Source organism: Pinus tabuliformis, chromosome J, assembly GCF_031772625.1.
Source record: "Pinus tabuliformis cultivar Carrire ecotype Pingquan chromosome J, CPIR1, whole genome shotgun sequence".
NCBI classification, from domain to species: domain Eukaryota; kingdom Viridiplantae; phylum Streptophyta; class Pinopsida; order Pinales; family Pinaceae; genus Pinus; species Pinus tabuliformis.
The window spans coordinates 1,223,703,962-1,223,724,214 of record NC_142295.1 but is presented as its reverse complement, the minus strand read 5'-3'; positions in this window follow the sequence as shown (position 1 = coordinate 1,223,724,214).

Sequence of the window (20,253 nt, the reverse complement as noted above, 5' to 3'; positions counted from 1 at the left end):
TGGAGCCTCCAACATGTGGCTCTTTTATGTCCACTTGTTGCAGTGGCTGCAAAAAATTCTTCTTCCTCCAGACCTGCTTAACCTTTTTCCTTCCCTAATGTGGAGAAAGATTTTCATGTCTTGTCCTCTTTCCTGCTGTGATTATTTTCCAACACTTGGAAACTACATGGTTATATAAGCCACACAGAACTACATGGTTTTCTATGCAATAAACTTTGATCATCATTAGCAATATTCCTGAAATCAAAAGGAGCATTAACATACTCAGACTTTTTATACCTCGCTTGGTTGTCTCTGGTACATGTCTGGTGATGACAGCATGCTTGAAATCTTTCTCTGCAATGTACAATGTCATGGGAACATTATGATGTATTCCCGTCATTCTCTTTCCTTGATGATTTGGGCAACGAATTGGATTCTTTGCCTAAGGAACCCCTTGCTTCTGTTGCCTTCGAGCATTCTCCTTCAGTGTACCCCAATCCTGAAATGGGTACCTCAAGGCTTCCAACAGAAATAACATCATGTGAAAATGAAACTGAAGAACTATCAACATTGTTTACCTCAGTTGTTGATTCTGAAGCAGGTGATGATGGCTTTGTTAAGCCTTTGTTGCACTTCATCTTTTCCAAGGCCTCTTCTGTGGCTCGTAATTGAAGCTACAATCTTTGCTTCTCCTCTTCTACTTCTTGTAGAAGTCTCATCAATTCAACATTCTATTCTTGAAGGCGCTTCTTGATCACTTCATTTTAATGATGAAAATAATTTGAAGAAGAATTATATTCACTCAAATTTGGATATGGAGCATGTCCTATGCTCTCTCTTTCTCCATTTCTTCTTTTTCTATTTTATCCTTAAAATCTGCATACAATATATATACCGTTTTTGATATCGTGTAGAAGGCCTTGTAGAGATCTTTGTTCATCTCCATTTTCTTTCTTGTTGCACGTTCAATCTCTAGGTATCATTCAAACTCACTATGCACACCAGCAAGAAGACCTCTTTGATACCAAACTTGATCTGGATCTCTCAGCTACTCGAAATTAACCAAGATCTTTTACTTTTGTGATGTTAGTAGAATTGCATGTGAAAGAGTATGAAGAAACACCATGTGCATACTTTAAATAAGAGTAAACATAAAGACAACCATCAAATCAAAGAACACACACAACTTGATAACAAAGTTCGTCCAGTGTGGACTACATCTCCTGGCCCGCTGTCAAGAGTGTGGAGGTCGCCTCATTAATTGCTGGAAGATGATGATGAATACATGATGCATTCATTTACAATATAAGGAAGAAATCCCTTAACTAGAGTGACATATCTCTCCACGAGACGTTTTTCTATAAGAAATCTCACTCATATAATCTCTCCTTCAACATGACGAAATATCAAAATCTCACATGAAGTGGCATACAAGTATCCTCCAACAAAAAGGCAAATAATGATCTCAACATAAAATCATCATCTCAGGAAACATCAAAATAAGACATGGCGTTAATTCATATTATACCTCCACTTTTGGGGATGGCCTGAAAATGCACAACTCTGCTAAAGAAACAAACTGCACGGTTGAATTCCTAGCGAAAAATCATGAAATTTGACTATAAAATTGACCCCTTTCTTACTTGTCAAATTTGGGCTCCCCGGGAATCTCAAAGATTCCTGAAATATTCTCTTATGTGGGTTGACAGAAATTTGGCTACATATATGAAAAAATGATAATGTCATCATGTTCCTTGTGAAAAAGTAGTTCAAATGAGTGTAAACTCGATATATTTCTGACACCTTCAAAATTTTCCCTCTAGGGATTCTTAAAGATTCATCATAGAAAATATTCTTTGAACATATGCTCTAACAATATTCCTAGAATCTTATTGAGATTCATATCTTCATTAGTTTACCTGTGCCCTCATCTCTCATGTATTCTCCATGGCCCCCTTTGAACCATTGGAATCATTTTATAACAAAGTGTGGGTGTGAATAAAATAAAGTGAGTGGTTGGTACAATGGTTGGCATAGTGACATTAAGTTACTTGTTGTTGGGGTGGTTTTTGGTTCAAAACCCATTGACTCCCAATTTTTCTTTAATATGGCTTTAAAGCCCAATTTTGGTTTTAATATAGTTTTCCAACCATATAATATATGGTAAACATATGTCCATATTGTAATCACTCCCCAAACCATTAGAATAAGATAAAAATGGAGGTTTCACCATACCAAGGCAACTTGGGCATAATTTGAGGTGCCATGTGGCACCATATGATTGGCCCATGTGGTAGCCTTTCATTGGTCCACATCGTATGCCACTTCTGTCACCTACTTGCCATGTGTTGACTCGTGGTACTGCCACATCATTTGCATGTGGGTCCACCTAGTTTGTTGAATGGGATGCCACATTAGCTCTATGGGTCCCACTAGGCCTTCTGACTTTGATTCCATGTGTCATTTGTACTTCCTACCATGTGGCAGAATGTTGACTTTGACTTTGACTTTTTCCTAGTTTCACTAAAACTTTGACTGAGCATAGCTTTCACATACGAACTCGGATTGAGGTGTCATTTGCACCGTTGGAATCAAGAAGATGAGAGGTATGCTCTGATATTGTTTTCAATGAAATTTTAAAACTTTGATTTTGAGCCTCTCTAGAGCTACTTGGATCATTCCTCCCCACTGAGGAGCTTTTTGACCTCCAAAAGCATAAACATAATCTGCAATTGGATGTACTCCCTCGTATGCACAAAAAGTTCCCTAACAAGCCACACTTCCTTCTCCTTCACCTTTTTCCTTTAAAGGCATAAGTGACGAATCAACACTTGTACTCTCTATAAATATGTAGTACATATTGCAAAATACATGTTAAATTACACGACCTATCACGACCCAAGGAAACCCCATACTTGCCAAGAGTTTATAACACACTCTTTGGTCAAGTTTACATCAAAATCATAATAGAAACCAATAGCCCAACTATCAACAAAAGGTAAAAAACATCATCATGTTGAATTCACTCAAAGATGGAGATGGAGATGGAACATCGTCCTCTGCTCTCTCTTTCTCATGTTCCTTTTTACCATTTTCTCCTCAAAATCTGCATACAATATATTTACCATTTTGGACATCCTGTAGGAGGCCTCATGGAGACATTTTTCTTCTCCATTTACTTTCTTTTGTAAGTTAAATCCCTGGTTATCATTTAGACTTCTAATTCACATAAGCAAGAAGACCACTTTGATACCAAACTTGATCTCTATCTCTGAGCTACCCGGAATTAACTTAGATCTTTTACTTCTATGATGTTAACACGATTGCATGTAAAAGAGTATCAAGAAACCGCATATGCATATTTTGAAGAAGAGGAAACATAAAGACAACCATCAAGTCAAAGAACACACACAACTTGATAACGAAGTTCGTCCAGTGTGGACTACGTCTCTGGGCCCGATGTCAAGAGTGGGGAGGCCACTTCATTAATTGTTGCAAGATGATGATGAATACATGACGTGTTATTTGTCAATATAAGGAGGAAATCCCTTAACTAGAGTGGCATGTCTCTCCACGAGACGCTATTCTATAAGAACTCTCACTCATAAAATCTCTCCTTTCGCATAAAAAATTATCAAACTCTCACATGAAGTGGCATACAAGGATCCTCCAACAAAATGGAAAACAAGGATCTCAACGTCAAATCATCATCTCAACAAAAGTCAAAAGCATACATGGCATAAATACATCTTATACCTCCACTTCTGGGGATGGCCTAAAAATGCACAACTTTGCTGAAGTAACGGATTGCACGGTTGAAGTCCTGGCAAAAAATAGTGAAATATGACCGTAAACTTGAACCCTTAAACTTGAAGTCTTTTGCAAGTTGACTGAAATTTAGCTACTCATATGAAGAAACTGATAATGTCATCGCGTTCCTTGTGAAAAATTGGTTCAACTGAGTATATACTCGACATATTTATGTCACTTTCAAAATTCTTCCACTAGGGAATCCTAAAGCTTCCTTAAAGATTCCTCATAGAGAATATTCTTTGAAATATTCCCTAACTTATTCTCTAACAATATTCGTAGAATCTTCTTGAGATTCATGTCTTCAATGGCCTGCTTGTGCCCTCATCTCTCGTGTATTCTCCATGGTCCCCTTTGAACAATTTGAATGACATTTTATAACAAAGTGTGGGGGTGAATAAGACAAAGTGTGTGGTTGGTACAATCACCTTAAGTTACTTCTTGTTGTGGTGGTTTTGGGTTCAAAACCCATGGAATCCCAATTTTGGTTTTAATATAGTTTTCAAACCATATAATATATGGTAAACTCCATATTGCAACGACTCCCCAAACCATGATAATAAGACAAAAATGGAGGTTGCACCTTCCCAAGGCCACTTAGGTCTAATTTGAGGTGTCATGTGGCACCATATGATTGGGCCATGTGGCAATCTCTCATTGTTCTAGATAACATGCCATTTCTATCACCTACTTTCCATGTTTCGACTCGTGGTGCTGCCACATCATTTGCTTGTGGGTCCACCTAGTTTGTTGACTAGGCTGCCACATTACCTATGTGGGTCCCACTAGAGGTTCTAAATTTGATGCCACGTGTCATCTGTATGGCCTGCCATGTGGTAGAATGTTTACTTTGAATTTGACCTTTTCCCAGTTTGACAGTAGCCAAATAGAACATTGTAATGGTCTAAGAATATATTCACAGTAGCAGATGGCTAGAGTGTAGTGGCCATGAAGTTAAAAATGAAAAATGTTTTTATAAGTTAAGACACTCTTTCTTGTTTTGAGTGCTAGGGAAATATGGCTTCAAATAATATTTTATCCAATGGACTCATGCGTTCATAAAGGGGCCTAGATATCCCACCTCGTAAATGAAAGATCAATTGAATTCTTTAAATCCTCGAGGGGGATTCAACAAGGATGTTCCCTCTCCATAAGTATTTTCCTCATCATAGAAGAAACTCTGTGAAGGAACTTGAATGGAGCAAAGTGAAATGGATCCATCCTGGGAATAAAAATGGTTCAACGAATAAGACCCTTGATCCACTCGCAAGCTAAAAATGGTGCACTTTTCATGGTAAGGGCCTGATCACTATCTATCGCTGGAAGATCCAAGACCACTCTTTATGGGCGTGTTGGAAAACATTCCATAGCATTTCAAGAAAGTTTCGACAAATATTTCATATATGGGAATGAAGAATGATGATAATGAGACTACATGATGAACATTGAAGCAAACTTGTATGATCTTAAATATTATGCGAGGACATAAAGTATCCTTGAGTCTTAAAAGCCTCGCATACTGTCAAGGCATGTGCTTAGTCTAACCATTAATTTCGATGCATATAAGAATAGTTTGAAGAAATTTCAAAGTTGGCTCCATTCACTGCTCACTGAAAGACGTTAGTGGATGACAATGGTCATGTGTCTGTTAGAAGGTGTTCCATGACATTTAAAGAATGTTTCAACAAATATTCCATATATGGGAACGAGGAATGATGACAATGAGACTACATGATGAACGTTGATGAAAACGTTGACAATCTCAAAGATTATGAGGGGATGTCATGCATCAGAGTCTTGAATACCTCACATACTGTCAAGGCATGTGTCTAGTCTAACCATTTCAAATTTCGATGCATACAAGATTAGTTTGAAGAAATTTCCACATTGTCCCCATTCACTTCTCACCATGTGATGTCAGTGGATGACATTGGTGATGGGCATGTTAGAAGATAGTCCATGATATTTCAACAAAGTTTTGACAAAGATTCCATAGATGGGAATGACGAATGATGACAATGAGACTGCATGATGAACATTGATGCAAACGTGCATGAGCTTATAGATTATGCAAGGACGTCACACATCCTTGAGTCTTGAAATCCTCACATACCGTCAAGGCACATGTCTACTATAACCATGTTAAATTTCGACACATATAATAATAGTTTGAATAATTTTCAATGTTGGCCCCATTCACTGTTCACCGTGCAACGTCGATGGATGACATTAGTGATGGTCGTGTTGGAAGACGTTCCATGACATTTAAACAGATTTTTGACAAAGTTTCCATATATGGGAATGATGAATGATGATAATGGGACTACATGGTGAACGTTAATGTAAACGTGGATGATGTCAAATATTATGCGGGGACATTAAGCATCCTTGAGCCTTAAAACCCTCGCACACTTTAAAGCACGTGTCTAGTCTAACCATGTCAAATTTTGATGATGCATACAATAATAGTTGAAGAAATTTCAACGTTGGCCCCATTCACTGATCATCGTATGACATCAATGGATGACATTGGTGATGGGCATGTTGGAAGATTTTCCATGAAATTTCAAGGGAGTTATAATAAAGCCCTAAATCCCCTAACCCCTAAACCTACATTGACCTTTAAATCCTTAAGCCCTAATCCCTAAAGTACCCTTAATCTCATAGCCCGATTTAATCACTAATCCCTAATGCAAAAGCCCTAAATCGCTAACCCCTAAGCCATTGACCCTTAAACATTTAAGCCCTAATCCCATAATCCATAAACTTTTATGCCCTAAGCATTTAAACATTAATCTCTTAACCCATAATCCCTAAGTCATTAACCATTAAACTACCTAACCCGTAAGCACCAATTCCCTTAGCTCTGGACCCTTAATCCCTTAAACCTTAACCCCTAATCCATTAACCCTTAACCTATGTACCCCAAATTGCTAAATCCCATAATCCTCAAATCCCCTATCTGCTTAAACCCCAACATCTCAATTAATTAACTATTTAGGCGCATCTAATGCTAAATTTGGTGCTAAAAAGGGAGCTGATCATGGCACTAATTTAGGTGCTAAAAGGGGAGATAAATCCAATGTTATTTTTAGCGTTATTTCCAGAGTTATTTGTAGCATTATTTCTGCCACTATTTTCGGCACTGTTTACAACGCTATTAGGTCATAACTATTTTGGCTAGCGCAAACAATGCAAAAAATAGCGCCATCCCGATAAATAGCGTCAACTTAAAAAAAAAATGGAGAAAAATACACTAAAATAGCCCTTGGAAGTCAATAAGTGAGCTAATCACGAGGATTTATTGTAGTGTAATTAATGTATAACATTCTTTACCTGCTTAATGATTATTTCAAAATCACCATAGGTCTTTAAGCATTGAATTCCAAGGTCTATAGCCCTCTTGAGTCCTTGTATGAGTACCTCATATTCTGTGACATTGCTAGTGCACTCAAAATCTAATCTACAAGTAATAAACAAATTATTGCCTTTAGGATCTAGAAGGAGGCAACCTGCACCTGCACCTTCTTTCGATTTCGATCCATCAAAATATAAAGACCAAAGTTCACATTTAGGATCAAAATTAACATCAAGTAATTTTTTGTCTGTTGTCACTAATTTATTAACAGTCAAAAATTCAGATTGGTTCTCACTATTTGAAAAATGAAAAATTTCAATGACAAACTTTCCAAAGAACGAATCAATATTTAAAGAGTCGTTAAACATACTTGGTTCGTTCGGACCATCAATTTCAGTAACAACATGCCTCATATATTTTTCTCTACTGACTCTTATTTTATTGGGATCCCTTTCAAGGGTAGCGACAAGTGAGTTAAATTTGTATCCATGTATCCATTAGGAATAAATCGCAGGCTTCGGGAATGTATTCAATAATTGTGTCAATGGTTTGGTGAACTCTATGATCTAGGGATAGTCCGATAAGCACATCAATAAGCTCCCCTACTTCCTTTACATTCGTTCTGTCAAGTTGAAAAATTTTTGCTTCAAAAGGCTTCGTTTGTGCGTTAAATTTCTTGTATATGGAGAGAGGCATGACATTTGAGGAGGCCCCTGAATCTATCATGAAATTATGAACATTTCGATAACTATTTCACATGTAAGAAAAATGGATGGGGTTTTATTTTGTGTAGGTGATCCAGGTGGATATTGGTGGCCACCTGCCTATTCCACCTAGACCTCTAGTCGGTTTCATCTGTTTCATTATTTATTTCAACATTTACTATTTTTAGCATTTTTTTCAGGTCCTGAACTTCCGGAGCAGTTTTTACCCCCTAAACGACATTTTTTTGAGGTCTACAATAGGCACTTAGCCATAGGCAAGGGCCTACGGCAAATCCTGTAGTACTCAGAGAGACCTTTCCAACAAGGTATCGTACATGCCAAACAGAGATAATATGAACAAGTTAAGACGCCGGGAAGTTAGTTTCCCAACTAACCCCAACGTGGCCCACAAAGTCTTGGTGTTCCATCTCTTGGGGTTAGGGTTTTGGTTATTCAGGGTTTTCCCATATTTTCCAATAATAAATAGGCCCTTGAGCCTCATTTTAACACAATTCAGAGGCATGTAGCCACCACATCTCTTCTAAGATATAAGGTACCATCGCTTGAGCTAGTTTATTTCCATTCTCTTTGTAAGCATACCTCAACATTTTGATATTAATGAAATGAAGTGTTATGTCTGCTGCATCTTTGTATATATGGTTATATCTATAATTTGTTGCATTCTTATTTAAGTTCAAATCAGTGGTATCAGAGCGGTTTGCTATTTCTCTATTTTTCTTTGCATGTCCCCAACGAGGTCAGGGTATAAGGAGTTGGGACTTGAATTGGTTGAACCTTTGCAAGAATAGCCTCACAAACCCCAACGACCTCCCATGGTGGAAGAAAAGAAAGATGAGGGGGCATGAGATATTTTCAAAATATTGCTCGAGGAAGCCCACGAGCGACAAAGGAATGCAATGATGGATAACTTTGCCTAGATCCTTCGACGACTACCCACATGCGTCACATCTTCATCCAACAACCATTCTGGAGGTGCCACTCCTTTTAATGTACATGTTAATTTCGATATTCCCATGTTTCAGGGCTAGATAGATGCATAAGTCGTAGATAAATGGTTGAATATGTTGGAAGGATATTTTTCAGTTCATGACTTTCCAATCGGGAAAAGATTACTTTTGGACTTCTTAAAGCCGCCCCACATGTCAAGGATTGGTGGGAAACCTACTGTGAACAAAATGGCGAGAGGGAATCCTCACTTTTTTCAGCCATGCCCACTTGGGATTACTTCTGAGACGCTATCAAGGAATAATATCACCCTGTCGGGAGCTATGAAGATAAATACATAAATTGGACCATGCTACGACAAGGAAGGGACCAAGATGTGTCAGAGTTCACAAATGTTTTCCATACCCTCCGTACAAAGTTGGGTATTAAGGATTATGAGCAACATTTTGTACTCAAGTACTGCGACTATCTACACAATTACATCAAGGACGAGATGGAGTTCCTGGACATCTCCTCGCTTGGCACGACATACTGATATTGTTAAACTTGGACAATAGGGTCAAAATCCACGTGGGTCATCTTATTAATGGAAGCTGATATTTTTCTTGGATCCCTCTCATCGAGAGGTGTAGGATTGATCTAAAGATCATCCAATTCTGATAAGTATTCATGGAGATATGAATTTATTTGTGTTATGGGACAATTCATCAAGGTCGGCCATCAACCAAATAACCCCCTCTTGTGCTTTGCGTTTTAGTATAAATAGAAGAGGACTTTAAGTCATTTGACACACTCACTCCTGTGATCTCTCTTCATCCTGTTTTGGGTTTGATGAAGATGATATATAGAGGGAGTGCCCTAGGATATACGCTACCCTAAGAAAACATGCCTTAGATCTAAATGCAGTCATGGGAGAATAGGCTCTACGTTGCTCTAATGGAGAAGCCTAATGCAGCCATGGAAGAGCCTTACTATTATCATGGAGAAACACCTATGCTGGCATGGAAATAAAGCCCTACACTGCTTAATGAAGAAGCCTCCTATCACAGTCATGGAACAAGGGTTCTAACACTGTCATGCCCTAAACGCAGAGAGACCTAAACTCTATCCTAGAGAAATCTTGGCTACAGCCTAATGTTGTCATGGATGACCCTATGGAGATGACCTTAACACATTATCCTAGCTGTAACACTTAAGGAAGTGTCTTAGCCACAATCTGGCCACTGTCCTGGCCTTAGAAGGAGTCCCCTATCTGTTGTCTTAAGGAGAGGTCTACACGTTGGTCTAAAAGAGACCTAGCTGCAGTTCTGTGTAGCCCTAGTCACAGTCTGGATGCACTCTAAATGTTGGCCTTATTCCGCAGCAAAAGAAGGGCTCTATGCTACCCTAACCGCAGTCCTCCTAGGAGATATAATCCACTGTCATTAAGGGTTCTATGCAACAAGAGAAGGACTCAAACATGCTGGAAAGAGGAGGTCTTAAATAACTCTAGACACAGTCAAAAGGAAGTGTATTCAAGAGTGCCCTAGCCGCAGTCATACCATAGCCTTATGATGCACAGGGACAGCGTCAAAGGAAGGTCTAGAAGTAACTTGAATGACATGGTGAAGAGTTCCTCAAGCCACAATAAGGAGGCCTAAAGAGGCCCTAATCTGAGACGTGAAGATGCCCTCATCCAATGTCACATCTAGCCATAACTATAGCTATTTCACTGCTGGTCAAAAGCATGAATGAGGTACGTTTGGGAGCAACTATCATTAGATTAGAAGTCAGAGGGCTAAGCTACTATCTAGGGTCTAGTTTAGGACTACTTGAAGAAATATGTAACTATAGCCTAGGTGCTCTGCTAGGCTGCAAGCCATAGCAAGTAGCTAAGGCTGATATATATTTGTAGCGAAGTGGACGTTGTAGGATAAGAGCAACAAAAGTATTGCAACAACATGATGTGAGTAGTGTAGCAACAAGGTATTGCAACATGATGATGATGATGTATTGAGTATGCCTTGAGTGTATGATTAGGTGTAACACAGTGACAGGTGCAACTGATGATGAGGTGTAGATCCGTGATGAGAACAACACAGTGACAGGAACAACAACATGAAGTGCATAGCATGGTCACTAGGTCCAACACTGTGATGATGAGTGCAACATGGTGAGGTGCAGCATATGGACGAGATGCAACACAATGACAGGTGAAGGAGTCATCTTGGAGAATTAGTTGAAGTAGCATGTCCTCAACTATATCATGTAGAGATGATCGATTCTCTTATCTAGAAAGTCGAAGTGTTGACTTTTGTTGTAAATGTACTGTCACACTCTTTCTCTTTCTCTTTGCTGAACTATTGAAGAACATATAAGAAGAATTGATCAAGGGTTTCCCCACATTGGGGTTTGTCCCTGGCTAGTGCCACATCTTGTGTCCTCTTGTCTTGGCATGTCTTCTGCGATTTATGTTTATGTTCTATCTGCAGTTTACTTTAATGCTGATGTGATTGCTAATCTGGAAAAGATATTGAGCTAACTATGAAAATTGAAATAAATTGCTCTAAGCATAGAACATACCTAAAATTAACATGGTATCAGAGCTGAGGTGAAGACAATGCCCAAGCTAGAGTGAAAGAGAAATCACTGAAGACAGTTGGGAAAGGACAAAAGGATCAATGGATTCCTCATCCCTCTTCAAATTCACCGAGGGTGAAGTAGAAGCAGAGAATATTATCAAAATGGCGCAACAGAAGTTTATGACAACCTACCTAAATATCACTTCATTGGGAAGTCTTGATCTAAGGGTGGAAGGAAAGGCAGACGCCTTGGTTGTAATAAGTTCGGCCATTATGCGAAGGAGTGTCTGAGGTAGGGGCACATCACTTGATGATGATAACAATCATTCCAGGGACATCTTCAATGATCAAAGGAATGACAGGTAATGCAGGTCATCAAGAAAACAACCGACTCTTCAGAGAAAGCAAGGAATCCCAGATATGAAGAATGAAATGTTGTTTTTGATAAGATAAAGAAGCATTATCTTGTATTGGCCCTTTCCTTCAGATTCTTTGGGAATCTGGCTTATTGATTGTAGTGCTTCAAGGCACCTCATTGGATAGAATGGTGGTCTCTCGAATTTGGTAGAGACGGAAACAACCATGGGATTATACTTGGAGTTGATGCCACATATCCCAAAAAGGGTGTAGGGAATATTACCCCTCAATTGAATGAGGGTAACTCTATTCATTTACAAGAATCTCTTTTATGTACCTAATCGCAAGAAGAACCTGGTGTCCATCTCAAAAATGGAAGTCAAAGTTTTCAGGGTGGCATTCATCGATGGAAAGGTACGTGTTAAAAGATAGACTTTTCAAAGATGTTTTTTCTCATGGGTTCAGGGTTGGCAATTTATATCAAGTTGGAGGATGGTCCATTGGGGATCATGTCAATTGACATATCACATCTATAAACACCAGAGGTCTACCTATGGGGCCCTACTCGATGTGAGTCAGATGGTGATAGTGATGCCTGAATTCAAGAAGAGCATGAAGGTACATGTTTGAGATGTACCGAAGGAAAATATTATAAGGGGACTATTCCCCTCATGCAGCAGGTCCATAGGTTTGGAACAACCCGAGGATTTTGAGATTCATGATTGAGAATCTCATGTATACAGGTTGAAGAAATCCCTCTATGGCTTGAAGCAAAACACCTCGGGCGTAGTATGAGAGGATTGATAACTGTCTCATGAAGCTAAGATTCACTAGGATTACCTGAAGGTTGTGGATGATAGACCTCTCATACCGACACCTTATGAGGACGACCTATTTCAAACAAGTGTAGACCCTCTCACTTACAGAAGTAATAGGGAGTTGGATTCTGGATGTGGAATGGTAAATTGCAAGCTCGTGACTACCTCGAGGATCTTAACTTTCAGAAGTTATATGGTGATGATGCCGGGCCAGATTTGGGAAATGCCTTTGAGTTTCATAAATTCATTTGCATTGATGTTCTTGGTGAACTTCCGTCCGGACATATGTTTTGCGGTTAGCATGGTGAGCTCATAATTGGTTAAGCTTCCTTGGATTGGTGCCTAGAATCTTCTGAGATATCTTCGGGAGAGAATCTCTAATGGATTGAGATACACTATCAGAAATATGAAATTGCATGATTATTCAAACGCTAACTGGGCAGGCAGTGTGGAGAATCACCAGTGCACTTCTAAGTGTTGGTTCTCTTTGGATTCTACTTTGATATCATGGATGAGTAGGAAGCATAAGTCGATTTCTATAGGCACTACCGAGACCGAATACATAACTATGAGTATGATATCGTGTGAAGTTGCATGGTTGCAGAAGCTCTTAAGTGAGTTGTTTGTACACATGATGAATACCACTGTGATTCTTTGTGACAACTAGAGGGGGGATTTGATTATTGAGGAATCCTGTAAGTCGATGAGTGAGGAGGCTCCATCACATTGAGATTGATGTACAGGTCGTAGACATTTTGTCAAAGCCCCAGGAAAGGTCAAATCTGTGACTTTTTCGAACAACTTGGTGTCGTTGAGAGACCTTCTTATAAGGGTCCTGCATGCTGCATGCATTGAGCTCTGGGGGGCTTAGGGTACTTACTGGAGCAACATATGACCACAGGGTGACTCACCCTCCCCTGGTGGTGTGCTATGTACAGGATGATAGGTTCAACCTTCCCTTGTGATACCCCGTGGTGACTGTGGAACAATATGATTAGTTCTCTCATGGCAACTGTGAAACATGATGATTAGTTCGCCTGTGGGCTGGGATGATTAGTTCTCCCATGGCGACTATGGGGTAGGATGATTCATTCTCCTGTGGATAGGATGATTAGTTCTCCTGTCGAGGCATCCTACCCATGCAGTCTGGGACTCATGGGAAGTACCTCTCATCTGAACAATGAGCAGGGAAATAGGGTTAGGGACCATAGTAGTACTATTGATGGACACATCATTGTATTTACCATACTCCCTATGCTAGGATGACCTCCAATGAACTAGGATCAATGAAACTGATCTGGGATCAGTATGAGTGGTTTGAGACACTCGCTTGTGATATTGATCCGGGATCAATAAAACTGACTTCGGGTCAGTAAGAGTGATGTGACACACTCTCTTCAAATGAAGCTAACTTCAGGTCAGTAGAGAATGGTATGAGACATTCTCGATCAATTCTTCTTCATCATGGTTTAGCAGAGCATAGCAGAACATAGTAGAGCAGAGAAAAGCAGAGCTCAACAGAGCAGAGTAGTGCAGGGCACTGATGGCAGAGATAGTACAATCGGACATATGGATCAGCGGATGGAGTTCTCCCTAGTTGAGATGGAGTGTTAAAATTGGAGACTAGGGCCAAACTCCATGTGGGTCATCTTATTAATGGAAGCTGATATTTTTCTTGGATCCCTCTCATCGAGAGGTGTAGGATCGATCTACAGAACATCCGATTTTGATAAGTATTCATGGAGATATGAATTTATTTGTGTTATGGGAAAATTCGTCAAGGTTGGCCATCAACCAAATAACCCCCTCTTGTGCTCTACGTTTTAGTATAAATAGAAGAGAGCTTTAAGTCATTTGACACACTCACTCTTGTGATCTCTCTTCATCCTATTTTGGGTTACATGAAGATGAGATCTAGAGGGAGTTCCCTAGGATATACGCTGCCCTAAGAAAACATGCCCTAGATCTAAATGTAGTCATGGGAGAATAGGCTCTACGTTGCTCTAATGGAGAAGCCTAATGCAGCCATGGAAGAAGCCTTACTGTTATCATGGAGAAACACCTACGCTGGCATGGAAATAAAGCCCTAACGCTGCTTAATGAAGAAGCCTCCTATCACAGTCATGGAACAAGGGTTCTAACGCTGTCATGCCCTAAACGCAGAGAGACCTAAACTCTGTCCTAGAGAAATCTTGGCTACAGCCTAACGTTGTCATGGATGACCCTATGGAGATGACCTTAACACAGTCTCCTAGCTGCAACACTTAAGGAAGTGTCTTAGCCACAATCTGGCCACTGTCCTGGCCCTAGAAGCAGTCCCCTATCTGTTGTCCTGAGGAGAGGTCTACACGCTAGTCTAAAAGAGACCTAGCTGCAGTTCTGTGTAGCCCTAGTCACAGTCCGGATGCACTCTAAATGTTGGCCTTATTCCGCAGCAAAAGAAGGGCTCTATGCTGCCCTAACCGCAGTCCTCCTAGGAGATATAATCCGCCGTCATTAAGGGTTCTATGCAGCAAGAGAAGGACTCAAACACGCTGGAAAGAGGAGGTCTTAAATAGCTCTAGACACAGTAAAAAGGAAGTGTATTCAAGAGTTCCCTAGCCGCAATCATACCATAGACTTATGATGCACAAGGACAATGTCAAAGGAAGGTATAGAAGTAATTTGAATGACATGGTGAAGAGTTCCTCAAGCCGAAGTAAGGAGGCCTAAAGAGGCCCTAATCTCAGACGTGAAGATGCCCTCATCTGCTGTCACATCTAGCCATAACTACAACTATCTCACTGCTGGTCAAAAGCATGAATGAGGTACGTTTGGGAGCAGCTATCATTAGATTAGAAGTCAGAGGGCTAAGTTGCTATCTAGGGTCTAGTTTGGGACTGCTTGAAGAAATCTGTAACTATAACCTAGCTACTCTGTTAGGCTGCAAGCCATAGCAAGCAGCTAAGGCTGATATACATTTGCAGCAAAGTGGACATTGTATGTTAAGAGCAATAGAAATATTGCAGCAACATGATGTGAGTAGTGTAGCAACAAGGTATTAAAGCATGATGATGATGTTGTATTGAGTATGCCTTGAGTGTATGATTGGGTGTAACACAGTGACAGGTGAAACTGATGATGAGGTGTAGATCCGTGATGAGAACAACTCAATGACAAGAACAACAACATGAAGTGCATAGCATGGTCACTAGGTCTAGCACTATGATGATGAGTGCAGCATGGTGCAGCACGGTGAGGTGCAACATATGGACGAGATGCAGCACAATGACAGGTGAAGGAATCACCTTGGAGAATTAGTTGAAGAAGCATGTATTCAACTGATCTCATGTAGAGATGATCAATTCTCTTATCTAGAATGTCGAAGTGTTGACTTCTGTTGTAAATGTACCATCTCTCTCTCTTTCTCTTTGCTGAACTATTGAAGAACATATAAGAAGAATTGATCAAGAGTTTCCCCACATTAGGGTTTGTCCCTGGCTAGCACCACATCTTATGTCCTCTTGTCTTGGCATGTCTTCTGCGATTTATGTTTATGTTCTATCTGCAGTTTACTTTAATGATGGTGTGCTTACTAATCTGGAAAATATATTGAGCTAACTATGAAAATTGAAATAAATTGCTCTAAGCATAGAACATACCTAAAATTAACAGATATGCTATCAAGATTGAGCAAAAGTTTAAATAACAGAAACAATACTTTGGATATGCAAATCCGAAGCAAGGAAAAGGCGCCCCCAAACCACAGAGCAAAGACCAAATCCAAGGCGGGGCTACCCAGGATAACTTGCCAAAGCCACAAGCAAATAAAAACACCACACAGAAAAATAAGGACACGGGAAAATGCTGTGAGTTCCATAAGAGATGCACTCATAACAGAAGTGAGTGCTGGTCCAAGCAGTCATTGGTGGCTGAGCTAAAGGTTTATGAATAAGACGCATATTCTGACTCTGAGTCAGAACCCGATAAGGGGGATGACAAAGGGAAGCATATCATTGGCGTGGATCCTAGTGCCACCGTGACCTTCACCAAGATTTAGAAGAATGAGCTTGAAGATCCAAAGGAGGGGGAACACCTCTTCCACTTAGAGATGTGGGTGAAGGGTTCTCCGTTACAGTTCATTGTCGACAGTGGGAGCCAAAAGAACCTCATTTCAACAGAGGTTGTGAAGTGACTGGGCCTACTGATGAAAACACATCCATAATTGTACACCATCGAGTGGCTTCACTAAGGAGGAGATCTTCGCGTTAGCCAACAGTGCCACCTTCCCTACAACATCAAGCCCTTCATGGATGAGGTACCGTGTGATGTTGCTCCTCTTGAAATTTGTGATGTATTATTAGGAAAAACATGCTTGTAGAAGTGATATGTTGTATATGAGTCTAGATATCACTCTGTGATTATTACTTTGGGAAATAAGTTGTACAGGATATTGGAGGTAGCGCCGCCTACCACCATCTCTTTTATCACTGCAAAGAAATGCAGTAAGATCATTTCCTAGACCAAGAAATTTAGTTTCCTTATGATTCACCTTTAGGGCATGAAGAAGGTTGTGGCCACGACTTATAGACAAAGCTCCTCTTCGCAGTAGCAATAGATGGACAATGCCATGGAGGAGTACAAGGACATTTTTGCCTCATCTACAAGGGTACCTTTGCACTGCCAGGTCAAGCACTTCGTCTATTTAACCCTGAGCGTGTAATTACCCAATGGACTGATCTGTCGATGCTTTGTTCTAGAGAATGATGAGATCAACAAGCAGATTCAGGAGTTGTTGTAGAAAGGGCGCATCAGGCCAAGCTCATCACCCTATGGGAGCCTAATTGTATCAGTATGGAAGAAGGATGGGACCTGGATACTCTGTATTGACTATCGGGCACTGAACAAGATCACTGTTTGGAATAGGCACACAATCCCGCAGATTGATTACATTTTGAACCAATTCAAGGGGGCTAAATATTTCAGCACTATTGACTTGAAGATCATTTATCACTAGGTGCTTATCGAACCCTCCAATATGTGGAAGTCTGCCTTCAAATCCAAGGAGGGTATTTTCGAATGGTTGGTCATGCCTTTTGGGTTGATGAATGCCCCCGCTACCTTCATGAGATTGATGGAAGACATCTTGCGACCATTCACTAATGCATTTGTGGTGGTGTATTTAGATGACATCTTGATCTTCAGCTAGAGTTGGGAAGATCATCTCCACAATATTCAACGGGTCCTTCAAACCCTGCGACAACACAAGTTGTGTGCCAATTTGGAGAAATGCACTTTTGGCATGACCCAAGTTCAATATTTAGGGTACATCATCGATGAGAAGAGTGTGCATGTGGACCTAGCCAAGATACAAGTCATTCAGGATTGGCTAGCCCCAAGCACTCTAATAAAGCTCCACAACTTTCTAGTTCTTTCCAATTTCTACCGTAGGTTCGTGTCAGGGTTCTCTCAAATCAATTGGACTTTAATTCAAGTCAATAAGGGTCGAGAGAAATCAATTTTTGGTCCGAAACCCAACAGAAGGCATTTTCAAAGTTGAAGCATCACCTCTGCTTTGCACCAGTGCTCACATTACCAAACCTGCAACAACCATTTGAGATTGAGACAAATGCCTTCGACTATGCTATTGGTGCAGTTATTACTTAGCAGGGGCATCCAGTGGCTTACCACAGTGAGACACTTTCAGACACATAACAAAAGTATCCCACTTACGACAAAGAAATGTATTCCATTGTGTGAGCATGTTGTTAATGGAAGCATTACATTTTGGGGAATGAAACAGTCATCCACACAGACCACCAACCCTTTCAGTTCATACAAACACAAGGTAAGTTGCAGAACGATCACCATCAGAAATGGTCCACATACCTACAACAATTCCATTTGAACATTAAGTACAAGAAGGGCAACACCAATAATGTTGAAGAAAACCTCAACCGACCACCAGTCATGGCGTTAATCACTGTGCTCGACTCCCGTGGGCATGAGAATTTGGGGTGGCCGTATCTTTACAAGAGTGGTATAGAATTCAACAGTACATACCAGACACTCCTGGAAGGGAAGAAAGTTCCAAATTTTAACTTCTAGGATGCACTGTTATGCCACCTTAGACACATCTATGTTGCTTTAAGTGAGTGTGCCAAGATGATTTGGAAGGCGCACTACAGTTGGATCGCTGGACATTTTGGAGTAGATAAAACAATGACGATACTGCAGGAGTATTCTTGTTGGTCGAAACTTCATTAGGATCTTGGGAAGTACATTAGATCCTGCACTGCCTGTGGCATTGCCAAACTAGCCATCTAGAAGCAAGGCCTATATAGTCCTATACCTACTCCTAGTCAGCCTTGGGAATCCGTCTCCATGGATTACATGTCAGGCCTTCCTTTTACTAAGCATGATGACAACTGTGTTTTCGTGGTCATCGACAAATTCTCTAAGATGACCACCATGGTCGCTTGCAAGAAAAGAATGATAATAGATGCCACTGCCAATATTATCTTTGAGCGAGTGTGGGTACACTTTGGGATCCCACTATCCATTATCTCAGATCAGGACAACATATTCCTAAGTGAATTTTGGTCAAGTCTCTGGTTGATGATGGATACCAAACTTACTAAGTCCACGTCATTCCACCCCCAAACTGATGGCCAAATAGAGTGGTCGTCAACAAGGCGATCATACACATTTTGTGCATGTACAACTTAAAGCATCCACACACATGGGATGAAAGCATCCCCTATGACCATCATAGCTAAAAGAAAGATCTCCATAGCTCAACGGCTATATCCACTTTTAGGTAGGGATGGGATTTCAACCATTATGTCCCATTGATGTGGCCATACCATTTGTAGCTACTCAGGCAGCTTCGATTAACCTCTAGTATGAGGCCAACAGGGCTAATAAATTCATTGAGCTCATTCAACACAACAACCTGTAGGTCCATGATATATTGGACAGAGCCAATGCTAAGTACAAGCAACGCCATAATCAACATCGAGTTTCGCACAAGTTATAGGTGGACGACAAAGTTAAGATACATTTACAGAAGGAGTGCCTCGCTGGACTCCACTGCAAGCTTCGCCTGCTCCGATATGGGCCATACACCATCACCAAGGATGTAGGGGACAATTCCTTCGAGCTTATCATCCCACCGTTCCTTGATCTGCACCCAATGTTCAATGTAGACCACCTTCGGACATACTTTCCACCATTGTTGGACACATCTGACATTGCAAAAAAACTCACACCAACAAAGTTAAACCCAGATTGCATGGAACATGCCACAACTGATCAACTCATGGACATGCAGATCAAGAGCACTCGCCAACAAAGGATCCATCTATATCGAGTATCAAAGGAGGCCAACTCCTTCACTAGGGACCAGGTTCAACATAAATTTCCTCACCGTAATGGGGACCATTGCTTCTTAAGGAGGGAGGTTTGATCTAGGTGGATATTGGTGGCAACCTTCCTATTCCACCTAGACCACTAGTTAGTTTCATTGTTTATTTCAACATTTACTATTTTTAGTAGTTTTTCGGGTCCTGATCTTCCGGAGCAGTGTTGACCACCCTAAACGACATTTTTTTGAGGTCTGCAACAGGCCTGTAGCCGTAGGAAAGGGCCTATCACAAATCATGTAGTACTTGGAGAGACATTTCCAACAAGGTATCGTACGTGTAAAACAGAGATAA